Raw genomic sequence first — 19,717 nt, 5'->3', positions numbered from 1 at the left:
TTTTCTCTTCTTTTTCAAAATGACTTAGGCATCATGAACCTTTATTCCTTCATATAGAGTAAGTATGTTGGAATTATTTATTCTTCATTTTAGAGTAAGTATGTTGAGGTCCTCAAAAAAAAAAACTTGCAATAATTTTGTCTGAAATTACATCAAATTTATAGGTTAATTTTGAGGGAAATTAATGTGTTTACATTTCAAAGATTTGGTATATCTTTCTATTTATTCAGGTCTTTTCAAATGAACAATTGAGTTTTACATTTTTCTTGGTAAGTTCTTTGATAGATTATTTTCTATATACTTTGGAGTTTGTGAATAGTACCTTATTTTTTTTAAATATTTTCAAGATGGTTTTGATAAAGAATAATACTTCTTAGACCAGGCACAGTGGCTCATGCCTGTAATCCCAGCACTTTGGGAGGCTAAGGTGTGAGGATCACTTGAGGCCAGGAGTTTGAGACCAGCATGGGCAACATAGTAAGACCCTGTTTCTACAAAAAAAATAAAAATAATCCAGGCATGGTATTGGGTGTCTGCAGTCCCAGCTATTCAGGAAGCTAAAGTGGGAGATCTGCTTTAGCCCCAAAGTTCAAGGCTGCAGTGTGCTGTGACCTCACCACTGCATTCCAGCCTAGGCAACCCTGTCTCAAAAATAAAAAAGCAAAACAAACAGAAAAAAGAATAACAACTGTTTAAAAGTGATCAGGTATTCATCATGTCTGCTGAAGTCTCTTATTTTATTTAGTCTGTTGATGAAATATGCAGATGCAAGCTTTTATTTCTTTTTTCTCTCCTTTTCCTTTTTTCTTATCTTTCTATCTTGCCCAGAAACTGTAATATACAAAACAATTAACAGTTAACTGTTGTTAAACAGTAACAGTGAAAGCAGGTTGTATCTAATTTTTTTTAAACTTATTGTATGACCCTTTAGAACCTTCAAATAACTTCCATACTCATTACACCATTTGTGTTTCATAAACACCCATTAGTAGGGAGAACAGGTATTGGCTCATTTTATAATTAACACTCAATATGGTTGAGTTTTGGAGGATCACATAACTAGCAAGATCAAAATTCATATTCAGGTCTTTAAAGCTTCAAGTAATCTCACTATAACAAGCTGATTTGTATCTAGTCAAAATATATAAAACCACATGATTTAATTCAGTAATACACAAAGTGAATTTGAATTTAAATCCCATTCCATCCTGAAAAAGATGGTCTGATACAATTCTATCATTTTTTAAAGAAAACTGTATTAACTGATATTAAACATCTAAATATTTTCAATTGTTAAGAGCCATATGATCATATCAACTAAGGTTGTAATTCTATTAAGAATTTGGGTCTATACCATGGCAAAACAGTCAGTTAATTTGGTCAGTTTAGATAAAGTTATGGCAAAACAGTTAATTTAGGTCATTTTTGTCGGAGGGAAGGAAATTGGGTAAGAAATATTTATCACGTTAATTTTACTAACATCGCAATACAACTACAAATTTTATTTGTTTGGGCATATTTAAACATTTAAAAGGTGCTGTAAAGATAATATTGCTACTTCATTTTTGTAAGAAGGAAAAACTAAGTAAATCAATTTCTTGGTTGTACAAAAATAGCCCAAGGGGAAGTGACAGACCTGTGAACAGAACTCATGAATTAAACCGGCGCTTGGTCTACCAGTTCTCTGTAATCAAGCCTCATGATTCACTCATGGAAATCAGTGCCTCTTAAACTCACTGAATGACAGACACCTCAACAGACACACATCTGTGGATTCCCATAGCTCCTTTAAAAGTAACCATCAGGAAGCAATTAGGGACTGCATCTGTCTCCAACAATCAAGGTATTTTTCTTTCCATTTCTTGCATCTTCACTTAGGGAATGTGTAAGGGATCGTCCTCTCTAAATGGTGCTGTTACTTGGAATGTACAAAGTATGCTGATTTGCTAAAGGGTCCCAGGCTTAAACAGCAGGAAAGCACAAATAAAGCTGTACTCAAAGAAGAAGAATCTAAATATCTCAGAAGAGAAAATCAGAAAATTGTAAACTTTCTTAAATGCAGCTTTGCAAGTTGAGTAATAAAATATAATAATGTAACTAAGCAGGAGGCTTACATAACTGAAAAAAATGAGGGGCAAGGAATGGTTCCAAATCTATTGTATTTATTAGAACTTCTGATTTCCTCTGAAATGGCACACACAATAAAATTTACTGTGAGCTACCTAACACAATAATCTTGTTTTTATGGGAAATAAGTATTGTCAGAAAAACAGATTCTATTTTAAATCCTCAAGATTATAAAATCAAGCTTTTCACAGATGAAGAAAAAAAAAAAGGCTCCAGAACAGAGGCATCATGGAGGCAGTGATTTCTATTTAATCTCTTACCTGCTCAAGGAAAAAAATCATCTAAATTGAAATTAATATAGTTTTCTGTGGCAGAATATATCATGACAACTAATAATGCAGAGGCTGTCTGTATTGAGCGAATTTTCTTTTTGTTAAAAAAAAAATACCCATGCTTGTTAAACACATGAACTGTACAAGTTTATATTTGGCCAACCCCTGTCCTCCCACCTGTTCATTCAGGCATTAGCCCTAAGGACTTAGAAAGCAAATGAATGATCTGTACAGCAATGGGTAAAAATAAACTGAACTATTCTTGTAACACTATCAGAAATGATCTGACCAAACAGAAGATCACGTTTCATGAGATAAAGTAGTCAAATGAGATGTTTCCTCATGTTTTATGATTGGTTTGGCTTATTCAGTGTGTATAAAATAGCTGACCTTCATTCCAGGAGAATGAGCAGCAACCAAATTTAATGCTATTTGCTCAAGGGTTCAAATCTGGTTTCATTGCCTCTGAGGCAAAGTTTCTAAATGTGCTACTGTTACAGAGACCCAATGCTTGGCATATAACTAAGAAGGAACATTTAAGTCAATGGATACTATATTGGCTTGGTGGGTTAATCATGTAATTTCAATGTGGAATAAACTCTTTGGGAATACAGTTCAAGTAGAAGTTGGATAAATTATTAGTTCTTGGAGTGAGCATATATATAATATATATATATATGTACACACATATATATTGAATACATATATATTTTTGAAGTGAGTTTTTTAATGTTTTTATGTATAATGCTTGTTTCATATAGAATATATAATCTCTGTATTACATATATATATATATATATATATATATATATATATATATATATATAAAATCTCTATAAGAAGAAGTTCCCAAGGATAGCCAATTATAAGATCAACCAGTGCTCTCACTCCCTGGCTTACTATTCTTTAGCCATATTGGCAATTAATTCCTTGAAAAACCTAGATGTGGTTGACAGATTGTTGTTCACAATTTTTCACATCTTTCCTATATTAAATAATTTATCCATATTCATCTCCGTTTCTCCAAAATACCATCAGCTATGGGTATAATATTTTCCCCATCCCATTGATTTTGGGCTGGGCCATATGGCCTATGTTAGCCAATGGAGTGTTCCTGAACATTTTTAAGAGGACTTAAATGCACTTGCATGATTTCATTTGGGCTCTTGGGCTCCTGTCACATGCTATGTAGGGAATATGTTTCAAGAAGCTATTGGTCAACACAGGATGAGTCACGTACAAGGGAGACCTCAACCGTGGAGTCCAGCCAAGCTCTGCCACTTGCAGCTGACCCACAGACCCATGTTGGAGGAATAAATGCTTATTGTTTCAAACCAAAGTTGTGAATAGTTGGTTGCAGCGCACGGGTGTAGCAAAATGTCATCTCACTGCCTTAGCACATACCCCTCCCTCTACTGGCAATCATCTTCCATGACCAGTCTTTGCCTAGTTAATTCCTGCTCATGCTTCAGAGCTCAGTTTAACTGTCTTGACCACAGGATAGATGCTACAGACCGGATTACCTCCCCCTTCATATCCTGTGTTTCCTCTTTTGTGAGATTCATCATATTCACAATGTTTCGCTTCATGGCATTCAACTAGAATATAAGCTTCTTTGAGTGGTGGGACCACAGTGTATTTTTCATTGGTATTATTCCTAGCACACGACACACAATGCTAACACAAAGTGGATTTAATAAATATTTGTTATATGATGTGATCTTTTTAAAAAGGCCATGTGGTTCTACTACTTAAGAGTCAGAAAGGAAACTTAATTTGTATGTGTTTTGGTTTTCAGCAACTATAACATGAACACAATAATACCTATCTCCTAAAATAATGAGGATTAAATAAACCAACCATTAAATTTAATGAATTTGAAGAAAGATTTATAAGTATCTGACACATAGGTACATAAAAGGCACTTAATAACTGACAGCATTTATTATGGTTGGAAAGATAAATATATTTGCCCTCTGTCTAAGAACGCTATTTGTTTTAAAGCGATACTTTTGCAAGTCAAAAAAAGAAAAAAATTAGATTAGGTTGCTACTTACGATTATTCAGTTTGGTATTTCAAAGCATCCTGCTTACTTATCAGGCTCCGAGTCCCTTTCAGAAGCACTTTCAGGTAGAATTCAGCTACGAAGAAACAGGTTGGCAATTGATACTTGGCTTATTTCAAACATTTGTTGCTAAATGACTGTATCCTTTTAAAAAAGAGTAAAATTCGTTTTTGTCATTTATCTTTATTTTTATTTATATTCCTTCTCACCATTTTTGCTATTTAAAATTTTTTCCCTGCTTAATTAAGCTTTAAGGTTAGCAATTACTTATTTTCAAAATGTTTTTTATTCATTCCTACAAATAGTTTCCGGAACAGGATTTTATACAACCTAAATCAGTTTTTTATTTTGTGAAAAGCAACATATATCCAATACAAAAAACTAGAAAATACAGGTAAATATAAGGGAGATTTAAATGTTTTAATCCTACCACCCAGAGAGAGTCACTGTATATTCCCTCAAATATTTTGATTCAAATGCATATTTTTAATAATGGTGGAATTATGTTGTATCTTTACCCTTTTGAAGTTAATGTTTCCTTTAATTACCACAATTATCTTTCTATGCCAATAAATATTCATCTACATCTTTTATTAGTAGCCTTCCAACATAACATCATTTACCTGAGCAATTCCCTATTGCGGAAATTTAGTACACTTTACTTTTTTTCTTTTGCTATTATCAGCAGTACATAAGTGAAGAGATAACAATTAGTTACTCAAACCTTTGAAAACACGACTTAATGAGTCTTGCAGTTCAGAGCAGGACAGATCATTATCCTGACTATAATCCAAGCCTTTCGTTGTATTTCTTATTGTGAGTCTAGAACCATCATTGAAAAATAGTAAAGTTTGGTGGGTGGGCTACGTTAGAATAAGAGAATTTGAGGAAAGACTTTCATTTCTGGTCTCAATAATGAATGTGCAAACCAGAACCTACAAATCAACTCGTGGTCAAAAATACCTTCACAGAAAGCAGGAATTCTGAAATGGGAAGAAGGGAAACAAGGAAATGCACAGATCACTGCTGCTCTCACTCTCTGTAGCTACATGTCCATATTTCCTTTGACAAACACTCCTTGCCCACAGTCTGGTCTCTGGTATGATGAGCAAAGACATTCCTGTTTCACAAATAAAGGTACTGAAGCACACACACAGAGAAGCTGACAACAGTGTCCACAGTCCTACAACCCGTTAGTAACACATCCAGGGTTCTAGAACACAGCCAGGTTTTGGCTCACAGACAAGTACTTGTTTTATGCTCACATAATTCTCAGTAATACTGGGAATTATTCAGAAGAGGAAACAGGACGCAATGCAGCAGGGAGACGAGCAGAAACGTAATTCTCCTGAGAGACAGCATGGAGGCATCTGTTAGCTACTTGACACTGGTCTAACATCCTCCGTAAGAGGATAATACCTCTATCCACCTCCCTAGGGCAATATGAGCATGATTGTTTATTTAGAAATTTGTCCCTGTAAGAGCTTTGATATTCTCAAAGAAGAGGTGCTGCCAAAAAGTAAAAATATTTTCTTTGCTTCCATTGTGCACATGAGAGAAAGGAGATTTGGATCAGGTAAATAAATTATTGGAAGACATATACATTCTTTATCTCATCACATTAGGATAATACCCCTGAGCTCCTTGAATGAAGGTATCCTGGGTACCTGATGTCCTTAGCACATACTTTACAAAACTGAAAATCTTACTCAACCCAATCAGAACTGCTTATTAATGGACTAATCAGAAATGTCAGTCAAGGAAAAAAAAGGGATACATTTATGTTGTAAATGTAATCTGTCGACAGGTTCTTCCCGCCCAATGCATAGAAGAAATCAATTCACTGACACCACGGTATTGGAATAAAAAAAGAATTTAGTTAATGGAGGGCCGCCCAGTGGAATGACTGCCATTATCACTCAAAGTGGTGTCCCCAAAGGCTCAGAGGCTAAGGTTTTTCAAGGATAGTTTGGTGAGCCAGGGACTAGAGAATGGGTGTTTCTGATTGGTTGGAGATGCAATCAGAGGGGTGTAAAAAAAATCATCCCCATGTGCTAGTCTGCCTCTGGGTGGGCGCCATAGGACAGGTTGAGTCATGAGTCATAAGTCCAGGTGGGGTCAGTAGGTTGCCAGAATGCAAAAGTCTGAAAAACATCTCAAAAGATCAATCTTAGGTTCTACAATAGTGATGTTATCTATAGGAGCAATTGGGGAAGTCATAAATCTTGTGACCTCTGGCCACATTCCTGAGCAGTAAGAGATTACAGAAACTCTGCCCATACCTTAGCAGAATTCAGGCCCCTTCCATAATCTTAATCCTGTAGTTTTCATTTGCCTTACAAAGGCATTTTCAGCCCCCAAATAAGGAGAGGATCAGTTTTAGGTAGGTACTATTATGATCCTTGTTTCAGAGTTGAAACACTAAATTCTTCCCATGGTTAGCTTGGCCGACACCCAGGAATGAGTGAGGACAGCCAGCCCATGAGGCTAGAAGCAGGATGGAGTGAGTCATGCTAGACTTCTCTCACTGGTGTAGTCTTTGCAAAGGTGGTTTCATAAGCATTATATTATATTATACACATATATTTAAGATGGAATCTTGCTCTGTTGCCCAGGCTGGAGTGCAGTGGTACGATCTCAGCTCACTGCAACCTCCACCTTCCAGGTTCAAGAGATTCTCCTGCTTCAGCCTCCCACGTAGCTGGGATCACAAGCGTGCATCACCAAGCCTGGCTAATTTTTTTATTTTTATTTTTTAGTAGAGGTGGGGTTTCACCATGTTGGCCAGGCTGGTCTTGAACTCCTGACTTCAGGTGATCTGCCCACCTTGGCCTCCCAAAGTATTGGAATTACAGGTGTGAGCCATCATACCCTGCCCATAAACGTTATATTTTTAAAATGTATTTACCAACCCAGTGGAAGGCCATGGTTCTTTCCCTCACTATAGATTCACTGGCAAGACTCCAGTACCACATTTTTTTGCCTAAACTACACCCATAAGATCTCATTTTTCATTTGCAACTTTCCTTTTTTTTTTTTTTTTCCTTAGAGGCAAGGTCTCACTATGTTTGCCCAGGCTGGAGTGCAGTGGCTATTCACAGGCGTGATCCCACTACTGATCAGCATGGGAGTTTGACCTGCTCCATTTCTGACCTGTGCCGATTCACCTCTCCTTAGGCAACCTGGTGGTCCCCCGCTCCTGGGAGGTCACCATATTGATGCCGAACTTAGTGTGGACACCCGATTGGCATAGCGCACTACAGCCCAGAGCTCCTGGGCTCAAGCGATCCTCCCATCTCAGCCTCCCGAATAGCTGGGACTAGACGCATGCACCACTGCGCCTGGCTAAACTTTCCTTTCTTTGTTGTAGATGAGAATTTAAAGACACTCATGAGCAACATACTGTAGAGTTTATTATTTTTCCTCGTCTCATATCGTTAATTAAACATTAGTGAGTCTTTCCAAAGCATTCCATTTAAATGTCATGGTAATAATTCTCTCTCTTCACCCTTGTGTTGTTAATGTAATATTAAAGTAGATAGCATAATTTTAATAACAAGTAAAACTAGCACAAATACGTCCAGGAACAAACAATTCTGATTATCATAAAACGCAAAACTCAACTCCTCAGAGAAGAAAGGGATCAGTGTGGACAGAGTGGAAATTCTGTTCAGTGTGTTCTGAGTACCGGTCCAAGCCTTACAAAGGGAATGAACATTGGTTCCTCCTATGAGTCACTTAAGTAGAAGTTGGTTAAAAGAGTGCCCAGAATAGATTTTTTATTAATTATTAATATTAAGCAGTGTATTTGTGGACAATGACTAGTGACAGTCCCAGGTAGGAGTTTAAATCATATGTATTCATTCACACTCAAAGTTTTAAAATCCCATCTTGCCTACCCCAGTAAATTTCCAGAGTCTGTCAACTTGCCCCTCTACATGATAGGTTTGAGTTCACATTATCCTGCTCATAGGACCATAAAAGACCCAGTTATTCACCAGGAAAGCCTCTTAAGATGAGAGAAAAGAGCTCCAAGAGCAAATTAAATTCCAAATTTTATTTTCTTCCTACTACTTACAAACATTGTAAACTTTCCTATTATTTCTTATTTTCTGTCTCACACCATTAGAAGGTAAGTTCTGTGGGAGGAAGGATTTTATCTCCCTCATCTACCTCTATATTCTTGGTACACCTAGAATAGTGCCTGGCACAGAGAAGTTACACAATAAACGTTTGTTAAGTGAATGATCAATTTAATCCAGATATATACAACATGCGTGTTTTCTATACACATTTGATCCCGTTTAATGGTTAACTTTTTGTTTTTCCATTTTTTAAATAATGGTAGAAATTTTTCAAATTACTTGGCAAAAAAAATAGCCTGCAAAAGGCTAGCTAGATTTTAATCTTGTCTAAATCAGGTCAGAAAAATCAGTTTTACTCCAGAAAACACAAAGGGCAAAGTACAATGGCCAGAGTTACATAACAGCTATACTCACCAGGTGTGCAAAGCCATTTAATATTGTCATTCAGACACAGCCCTAATGAGCAATCTTGTTTATCTACAAAACTGAGAACAACCAGCTGCTAACAACTGGACATTGTCCCCAAGCTCAGCACACTTCATGTCACCACTCAATGCACCTACAACCTAGCTCTGTTATTAGAACTTCTCATAAGGACCATGATAGAACTGCTGAGAAATAAAGAAAAAATGGATTTCATACACATGCTTTAAAACTTTATGTTTCATTTTTTAAGTGTATGTTTTGCTCTGGTACACTTAGATTTGCAATTGAAAAGGGAAAAACATATCAGAAAGAAGCTTTTTGTTAAAGCAGACTGATGAAGAAACCAATGATAGATAGAAAGCACAACTCATTTTAAGTTACCAGAGGAAGCAACAGAAAGTTTCTCCAAAAGAAAGAAAAAATAAAGTAGTAGCCAGTTGGAGAATTACTTATTTTTATTATACCAATTAAAAATATAGTCGAGGAGCCAGGCATGGTAACTCATGCCTGTAATCCCAGCACTTTGGAAGACTGAGGTGGGTGGATTATTTGATTACTTGAGGTAGGGAGTTTGAGACCAGCCTGGCCAACATGGTGAAATCCTGCCTCTACTAAAAATACAAAAACTAAATGGGTGTGGTGGCAGCTACCTGTAGTCCCAGCTACTCGAGGGGCCGAGGCCATTGAACCCAGGAGGCAGAGGTTGCAATAAGCTGAGATTGTGCCACTACAATCCAGCCTGGGTGACAGAGTGAGACTCCATCTCAAAAAAAAAAAAAAAAGACAGTGAACAGCTTCACATCACATGTCTCTTTTTGTTTGTTTGTTTGTTTTTGAGACAAAGTATCTTTGTCGCCCAGCTGGAGAGCACTGGCTCAATCTTGGCTCACTGCAATCTCTGCCTCCTGGTTCAAGTGATTCTCCTGCTTCAGCCTCCAGAGTAGCTAGGACTACAGATGTGCACCACCACGTCCAATAAATTTTTGTATTTTTAGTAGAGATAAGGTTTCATCATGTTGGCCAGCCTGGTCTTGAACTCCTGACCTCAAGTGATCCACCCACCTCGGCCTCCCAAAGTCCTGGTATTACAGGCGTGAGCAATATGCGTGGCCCGACATGTCTCCATAGAGTGAAGACCACAATCTTTCTTCGAGCATCACCCTTCATCGTCTTCCAAGATGGAGTTATGGGCTTTACTTCAAACATTGCCTCATCTTCCACATTCAGCCATCAAAATCATTGAATACAACCTTTAAAACATTTCGCAAGTTCAGCACTTCTTCTCCATCCCATTGATACCAATTCAGACTCTGTTCCTTATTGCAATGAGCTATTATAACCACTCCTGAATCATATACCTGCCAGTGCTGTCCTTGTGCTATTCCATCTCCATGAAGCCACCAGGCTTTCCTCTACCCAAACTCCCTAGCACACCATTTAAGGCTTTCATCCCAGGTCAATTCACCTCTGAAATCCCGTTTTTAGGCACCCCCTCTGCAGCATATATTTTATGCTTTGGGCGCAATTAGTGGATAGTGGGCTACATGAGCCTGAAGCTCAATGGGACAATCTAGAGCAACTGAACATTTTTAAATAGAGTAGTTCATGATTTCTGTGGTGGATGCTGTGAGGCGCCACTCAGATCCTTCAAGACCATGATACTCATTCTTCCAGCTGCATGGGAGTGCTGGCTCACAGCTAAATCTCTCTCCAAAGAAGCTGCCTTACTCAACCTCACAACTTCTCCAAGCTGGCAGCCCATATCCAGTGATGACTGGTTGAGGCAGAGCACAGAAGCCCAGACTCCTTGCCTTGATGAGTGATAACTCTGAAGAGTGATCCCAGCTCGAGGACTCACCCCATGCCATGGGCTCTGTGTTGACTGTATTATAGCTTACCTTCTCCTTCTGCCCTGTCTTGCTTCCCTTACTTCCAAGAAACTCTCCCCTATAAAGCTCTTGCATAGAAATCTTGGGCACAGGGACTGATTCCAGGAAACCCTATCGAAGGTGGTTTTATTTACATTTTACTTGAAATATTATCTTATAAAAATGACTTGCTTTTTAATTAATGTTTATGCTTGACCATTTAAACATTTTTAATGTTCTCTTTATTTATTTATTTATTTTTTGAGACAGAGTTTCGCTCTTGTCACCCAGGCTGGAGTGCAATGGTGCAATCTCGGCTCACCGCAACCTCTGCCTCCTGGGTTCAAGCAATTCTCCTGCCTCAGCCTCCCGAGTAGCTGGGATTACAGGCACGCACCACCATGCCCAGCTAATTTTTTTTTGTATTTTTAGTAGAGCCGTTTCACCATGTTGACCAGAATGGTCTCTATCTCTTGACCTCATGATCCACCCGCCTCGGCCTCCCAAAGTGCTCAGATTACAGGCGTGAGCCACCGCGCCTGGCCTTAAGGTTCCATTTTAATTCAGAATTTTAATTGAAAGGAAGGAGCATTTATATATTTTTTTAAAAAGTATTCATTCATATCCAGCTCCACAATCAGATATTGCTTAAAATGTTAGAGCCAGAACTCTGAAATCTAGCTCCATCGTTTCCCAGCTGTGTAAGTAGGTTACACAGCGCCTCTGTGTTTCCATTTCCTCATCTATAAATTGCAGATAATAATAATAAAATGATTCTAAACTGTTGGGAAAACTAAATGAGTTATCATATATAAAGCATTAAGAATAATGCTTAGCAAAAAATACATGTGCTAAAATTCATTAGGGTAATACTAGCTGCTGTAATAAACAGACCTAAAATTGTCCAGTGGTTTGATTATATAATAGACATTTCTTCCTCATTTATCTACATGGTTTTACAAGGACTTAGATTAGTAGATATCCAGTTATCCTCAGTACATGATTTCTCCATCCCTATTGGCCAGAAAAGGGAAACATGAAGGAGTTATGTACCAGAGAATTCTACAGAGGTCATTCTTCCTGCTCAAATCCCATTGGCCAGAACATAATCACATGGCCATCCTTAACTGCAAAGGAGGCTGGGAAGTGTAGTCTAGACAATGGATTATAATCACTAGCTGTCCATACAGCAAATTTTACTGTACTGATAATTATTGTTCGTCTCATTTTTATCAACTTCAAACTTGGGCTGTTTTCTCCACTTACCTAGAATGTTGTAAAAGCCTGTTCACAGGTCTAACTCCAGGCTATTCCCAAACCCTTCCTCCACAACAAATCTGGAGTTATTTATCTAAAATCCAAGTCTGACCTTGTCCCTCACCATCCACCAACTTCAGTTTAACATCCTTCTGTGACCCCCCCCCACACTGCCTCAAGTTCCAATCAAATCCCCTTCAGTGCCTTCATGACTCAGTCCCACCACATACCTTTAGTTCCCCTCCAAATTTCCCATCCACTTTGCAGTGGGTGTTTGGGATGTGACACCCACTTTGTGCCTGCAACAGTGCTGGACACTGAGACTACTCCAGCAAAGAAGGTGGGCAGGATCCCTGCTACACTTTAATGAGCTAGTAAAAAAAAAAACAAGTAAATAAATATGAAATATTAAGCTATAAGGAGTACAGTGAAGAAAGATATAGGGTTTTAAAAAATGGGAGCGGTAAGCTAAATAAACAGATGAGTAAATAACATCTTCAGTTTCACGTGCAAGTGATAGCCATTCTGCAGCAGGATGCATTGTGGACTTTTTATCTCCACTTTAATTATACAGCCCCTGAGACTGCATATTACAGAAGAGTTCTTATCATTGACCTATATTTGAGTTCCTTTTAGCTTATTTTATGGCTGCTATTCAGGGAAATAGTACAGAGCACTAAAGATTGCCTAATGTGCTATTTGTGTGGGATGTTGAGAGAGTATCATTTGTTATTGCCCCATGGGGCAGTGACAGTACAAGTGACTCAATTTTTTCCCTACAACCTTCTTTGCAGAAAAATCCAACTAAAAATATTTAATAAAACTGAGTTTTACTCAAGTATGAAAAACTTATTTTTAAAAGCTCCCTGGGCTATGTTACTGTCACCTTGGTAGTTTAAAAAGTATTATATATATGATATTCCTGCCACTTTCCTGGATTTAGGTTTTCAAATTCAGAGCATGTGAAACTGAAGGTTTTCTTACAGAGGCTTTCTTTAAACCAGGATAATTTGCTCCTACCTGACTTAGCCATTTTTGTTTGTTTGTTTTTGTTTTGAGATTGGGACTCACCTTGTCACCCAAGCTGGAGTACAGTGATGGAACTACAGCTCACTGCAGCCTCCGACCCCCACGCTCAATCAATCAATCCTTCTGCTTCAGCCTCCCGAGTAGTTGGAACCACAGAAGGATGCCACCATGCCTGGCTAATTTTAAAAAAAAATTTTTTATAGAGATGGCGGTCTCCCTACGTTACTCAAGCTGGTCTCAAACTCCTGGGCACAAGCGATCCTCCCACCTCAGAGGATCCTCACAAAGTACTAGGATTATAGGTGTAAGCCACCACACCTGGCCCTGACTTAAATATGCATTGGCCTAATATAAGCACATGCTATAATGTGAGATGCACATTAAACCATGGATTTCCCCTTATAATCCTTCTATTAAAACAATGGAACTTTTTATTCAAAACAATGTTTAAAAATAATCTAATTGTTGGCCAGATACAGTGACTTACACCTGTAATCCCAGCACTTTGGGAGGCTGAGGCAGATGGATCACTTGAGGTCAGGGGTTCAAGACCAGCCCAGCAAACATGGTGAAATCCCATGTCTACCAAAAATACAAAAATTAGCCAGGCATGGCGGCACATGCCTGCAATTCCAGCTGCTTGGGAGGGTAAGGCAGAGAATTGCTTGAAGCAGGAAGCAGAGGTTGCAGTGAGTTAAGACCATGCCACTGCACTCCAGCCTGGGCCACAGAGTGAAACCTCATCTCAAAATTAAATTAAATTAAATTAAATTAAATTTAAAATCTAATTGTTGACTAGTTGAGGAATCATTAAATAAAACTTGGAATATTGTATAGTCCTCAAAACTCAAGTTTGTGGGGCCAAGAGTGGTGAGTCACACCTGTAATCCCAGGACTTTGGGACACTGAGGTGGGAGGATTGCTTAAAGTCAGCAGTTTGAAATCAACCTAGGCAACATAGTAGTGAGACCTTGTCTCCACAATTTAAAAAAAAAAAGAAAAAAAAATAGACAGGTGTGGTGGCATGTGCATGTAGTCCCAGCTGCCAGGGAGGCTGAGGTGGGAGGATCGTTTGAGCCCAAGCTCAGTTGCCACTGAACTTCAGCCTGGGCAACAGAGCAAGACTCTGTCTTCAAAAACAGTAACAACAACAACAAAACAGCTGTTGTAAAACACTTAAATACTTAATAGCATGGAGAAATAGTTGGGATATCAAACCGAGAGGAAAGGGGAGAACATAAAGAAAGTATAAAGAGTGTAATTGTATCAGTCAGATTTAGAAAACCCAAAAGAACCTCAAAGAAGTCAGAAGAACAGCAGTCTAAGACTGGCAGAGTAGCTCACAAAACTTAGGATCCCAGAGCATTCAACCTTGCTACTCCCATATCCTCAGCCCATGACTTCCAAATAATGGCCCAAGTTGGTTGCTTGAGCTCCAGCTGGTATACCCACATTCCAGCCATGAGCGAAGAAACAGGGAGTCATACCTGGAGCAAAGTGAGCAGATGGGGACAGGGAGAGTTGCCTTTTGTGATAAACAGAATAATGGCCTGCTTAAGATGCCCAGGTTCCAATCCCTGAAACCTGTAAATATGTCATCTTCCATGGGAAAAGGAGCTTTGCGGATGTGATTAAGTCAAATATCTTTTGATGGAGAAGTTATCCTGGATTATCGAGGTGAATCCTGGATAATGTAATCACAAAAGTCTTTATAAAGGAAGATCAGATTCAGATCAGATGTGATTATGGAAGCATAATATGGGGCGCTCTAAGTCAAGAAAAGCATGTAGCCTCTAAAAGCTGGAAAAGGCAAAGAAACAGATTCTCCTCTTGAGCCCCCAGAAAGAACACAGCCCTTTCAACCCATTTTAGACTTCTGACTTCTAGAATAGTAAGATCATAAATGTATATTGTTTTAATTTCCTAATTTTGTGGCAATTTTTTACAGCAGAAATATGAAACTAATCTATTCACCCTTAATTTACCAAGGAAGAAGATAAAATCGATAATGAGGCAAAACGAATATAGGCTACCACAATGTTGTCCTTTAAAAATGGGAATACATATTCCAAAGGAAAGGGGCTAATTGTGTCTTACTAGAAGTCTTAGGTTGCAAATATGGAACCCCAATCCCAATTCTAGTTAAAGGCTAAGAAAAGTGAGGAGAAGTTTATTTAAATTTATTTAAATGGCTCACCCCATTAAAGAACAAATGAAGGATAAAGTGTATACCCATAATGCCGGTAGCCAAGATTCGTCCAGCATGCTCTCTCTCATTCTATTCCCTCTGCTTTTCTCTGTTTGCATTCATTCTCTTCTACCGAAGATGGACCTAATTCACAGGATGAGAAAGGCAGTGGGCATTTCTGGGTGATTCAGTCTGATGTAAGGATCTTCACCTGATTGTTCATTCCTTTGCCATGTATTTACTGGGTCCCTACCATGTGCCAGGGAATGGGTCACGGAAAACCTCTCAGAGGAGTGGACATCTGAGAGCACGAAGATAAAGAGAGCAGACAGAAGCATGACTGAGGGGACAGTGAAGACTCCAACGGTGATGTCATTAAACAAGAAAGGAAGTCATACCCAGAGCAAAGTGAGCAGATGGGGACAGGGAGAGAGTTGGGGCCGGAGCCAGATCTGGCCGGGTCTTGTGGGTACATCTTAGTTTTCCTGGAAGAGTCCCCCTTGCATCTGTTTTCCTTACATACATATTGATAGCCATCCCAGTTTGAATAATTAGTCATACAGTCATCCTTCCTATGAGCTATAAAAGTCAGGATTTTATCCTAAGAGAAATGAAAAGGCATTGAAAAGTTATAAGCAGAGCAGTGAAATAATCTGATTTTTACTCAGGATCCCTGGAAATCAGAGAATGAGCTAGTAAATGCAGGGAGTTCAATAAGTCAACATTCAAGACACTAAATTTTTTATTTATATGTTTTCCTTACTTTTTGAAATGTTTATTGTTATTTTAGAGACAGGGTCTTGCTCTGTCACCCAGGCTGGAGTGCAGTGGGGCCATCATAATTCCCCGCAGCGTCCAACTCCTGGGCTCAAGGGATCCTCCCACTTCAGCTTCCCAAGCAGCTGGGACTACAGGCGCACACCACCATGCCTGGCTAACAAGAGACAGGGTCTTGTTTTGTTGCCCAGGCTAGTCTCAAATTCCTGGGCTCAAACGACCCTCCTACCTCGGCCTCTCAAAGTACTAGGATTATACACATGAGTCACCATGCCCAGCCTGAATGTTTTTTTAATATAAAAAATCAATGTAAAGACAAAATAAAAATAGGTACAATTTGTGCCTTTAACCTAAGGTACAGATAAACCCCTATCGTTCTCATCGAACACACAGACCTTAATTCTACTGCTAATTTCCTTCCCACTTCTCTTCAATTCAGAAGCACTTTCTGAGGCAAAACATATCTGGTCTCACGGCAACTTGGCAGCACAAGGCTTCTAGGCTAAAATCCCAGCTTCCATGGATGCACACTGTTTCAGTCACAAATATTTACCTTGCCTGGCTCCGCAGGCTAATTAAAGGGGTAGGCGCTGTTCCTCTTGGCTCGCCTCTAAATTGCTCTCAGAGGAAGCAGCAGCGGCAGGACCAGAATGGCAGCCCCATCACTCATCTCCATAGCCACGCAGTGACGGCCTCACAAATATCCTGTTCAGATTAGAAAAGGGGTTTGTAGCCACACCCTTGCCTCTCTCCAGCTAGATCTGAAATTGCACCTCCCGATGATGATTTCCCCTGGAAGCTGGCATTAGCCTTAGCAGCATGTCTGAACGACAGTGCCTCTGAAAGAGGGACTCTCAGGATCAAATACTAAGAGCTTATTATACCAGTTAAAACACAGCGTTTCACTGTGAATATTTCCTTTTATTATATGCTTATTATAAACAATTCAAGGTGAAGAAAAGGTGGGAAGTTTACAGGGAATTTTTCTTCTGCTGTCACTCAGCTCCAGCACTGAAGCAAAGACTGCCCTTCCCCTAGAAACCTCTGTTATCCGCTTCTGGTATTTTCTATGCATACACAAGCAAATGGAGATACACACACACACTCACACACACACACACACAAACATACATACATATGTGTTTAAATAGATCACCCTAAAGGCTCTAAATTGATTTCATAATAACAAGCAAGTCCACATTTGATAAACCATAAAATGGAGTCACATTATAGATCCCATCTGTTCCTTAATGCAGAAGGCTTGGCCCTTCCTATAAAGCAGTCACTGGGTGAATCCTGGTTATAACTCACGATGGAGTCAAGAAAACCAAAACCAGACTGCCAGGCCCAGGAAGCAATCAGAACATCAGGTGAGGTTACAACTCTGAAAAGAGATTTTCAAAGCCTGGGCAGGGGAGGGAAATTGAAGGAGAAGGTAGAAATAGACTTTGAAACAAGAGGCTCAGAGCACTGAGTCTAGTCAGAAGGGGAGACGATACAGTTTGACTGTGTCCCTAACCAAATCTCATCTCAAATTATAGTTCCCATTATCCCACCTACTGTGGGAGGGGCCCAGGGGGAAGTAATTAAATCATGGGGGCAGGTTTTTCCCATGCTGTTCCTGTGATAGTGAATAAGTCTCAAGAGGTCTGATGGTTTCATAAAGGACAGTTCTGCACACACTCTCTTGCCTGCCACCATGTAAGACATGCTGTTTGCTCCACCTTCACCTTCCACTATGATTGTGAGGCCTCCCCAACCATGTGGAACTGGAGTTCATTAAACTTCTTTTCCCTTATAAATTACCTAGTCTCAGATATTTCTTATAGCAGTATAAGAACAGACTACTACAGGTAAGAAAGCATCCCAGGGTTTACTATCATCACTCGGGTGATGGGTAGGAAGCAGGAGTAGAGAAGTGGTAATTTGAGTTTGCATTACAGGAAGAAGCAAAGATACCACTGGAAAAACAGAACACATCCACAAGGTGAGAGGAGACAGAGAAACCCGCAGGGGCTGAGGCTGGATGGCTTCTACTTGGGAGTACGTAAGAGAAATGTCATCTTCCTCTGCCTTTTTTTTTTTTTTTGAGATACTTCTAATAATACTATAAGTTGCATTTTGGCTTTTTCTTTGTTTTAATATGGTAAAATGTACATGTAACATAAAATTCACCATTTTAGCCAATTTTTTAGTGAACAGTTGAGTGGCAGTAAGTACATTCATGATGTTGTACAACCAGCACCACTATTCATCTCCAGAACTTTTTCATCTCCGCAAACTGAAACCCTGTCCTTATTAATAACTCCCCAATCCCTACTGTATTAGTTCATTTTCATACTGCTATGGAGAAATACCCAGGACTGGATAATTCATAAAGAAAGAGAGGTTTAATAGACTCACAATTTCACATGACTGGGGAGGCCTCACATTCATGGTGGAAGGTGGAAGAGGAGCAAAAGGCATGTCTTACATGGAAGCAGGCAAGAGAGCGTGCATAGGAAAACTGTCTTTTATAAAACCATCAGATTTCATAACTTATTCACTATGATGAGAACAGCATGGAAAAAACTCACCCCTATTATTCAATTACCTCCCACTGGGTCCCTTCCACAATATGTAGGGATTATAGGAGCTACAATTCAAGGTGAGATCTGGGGAGGGACACAGCCAAACTATGTCACCTACTTCTCCCAGCCCCTGGCAATCACCATTCTAGTTTCTGCATCTGTGGATTTGACTACTCTAGGTACTTCATATAACTGGACTCACACAATATTTGTGCTTTTGTGACTATCTTATTTAATTTAGCATAATGTCTTCAAGTTTTACCTATGTTGTAGCATGTGTCAGAATTTCCTTCCTTTTTACAGCTGAATAATGTTCCATTGTGTAGATATACCACATTTCATTTATTCATTTATTAGTTGATGGACATTTGGAATCCTTCTGCCCTTTAGCTATTGTGAACAATGCTGCTAGAAACATGGGTATAGGTTCAGGTGCTTTTCTAAATGAAGCATTCCAAGCCATGAAAGATGAACAGGGTTTTTCTAAGCAGAAGACATTCCCAAGTGAGGGGAAGTGTGACATGAGGAAGCACAGCTTGTTCAATGAAAGGTAGGAGGCCCCAGATGGTAGCAACATGAAAGAGGATGAGTGATAAGTGAAGTAAGAAATGTGGGTCAGGCCATTGAAGTTAAAAATACAAAAAGAATAGAATATATTCACCACCTAGTTGTGTTATGTCTTAATATTTTGCCCTATTTACTCATTTTTCAAAGAAATATGGTATTATGGATACAATTTATCTTTCCTGCAAAATCCTTCATCTCATTATTTCATTCCTCTTCATAATGGCAACCATTTTCCTGAATTTTACATTTTTTTCATCTTTTATAATTTTACAACATATATAAACCATACGATGTTTTGCATACCTTTAAACTTTATGTAAGTGGCATCATACTCTGTATATATCCATTTCCAACTTGCTTTTTAAAATCAAAATTATATTATAGGGTTTTACTTAGATTATTTCATATTAATATTCCATAGTATACATATTTTACACTGTATTTTTGTATCATTACAAACACTGCAACAAAAACCAACAATACAT

General features: G+C 38.8%; 1 long non-coding RNA gene across 4 annotated transcripts in view; it reads right to left on the bottom strand.

Moving 5' to 3' along the window:
* LOC141585089 (uncharacterized) overlaps positions 1-19,717 on the bottom strand; it is a 230,717-nt gene that overhangs the window by 201,832 nt on the left and 9,168 nt on the right. For all 4 annotated transcript variants that reach the window (XR_012518379.1, XR_012518378.1, XR_012518380.1 and 1 more), the window contains one exon: positions 4,457-4,541. This is a non-coding gene — a long non-coding RNA (uncharacterized LOC141585089). The remainder of the gene's footprint in view (positions 1-4,456; positions 4,542-19,717) is intronic.

This window comes from Saimiri boliviensis, chromosome 7, assembly GCF_048565385.1.
Source record: "Saimiri boliviensis isolate mSaiBol1 chromosome 7, mSaiBol1.pri, whole genome shotgun sequence".
Taxonomy (NCBI): Eukaryota; Metazoa; Chordata; class Mammalia; order Primates; family Cebidae; genus Saimiri; species Saimiri boliviensis.
Note: the sequence above shows the minus strand (reverse complement) of the source record. Positions and strands in the feature narration are given on the sequence as shown.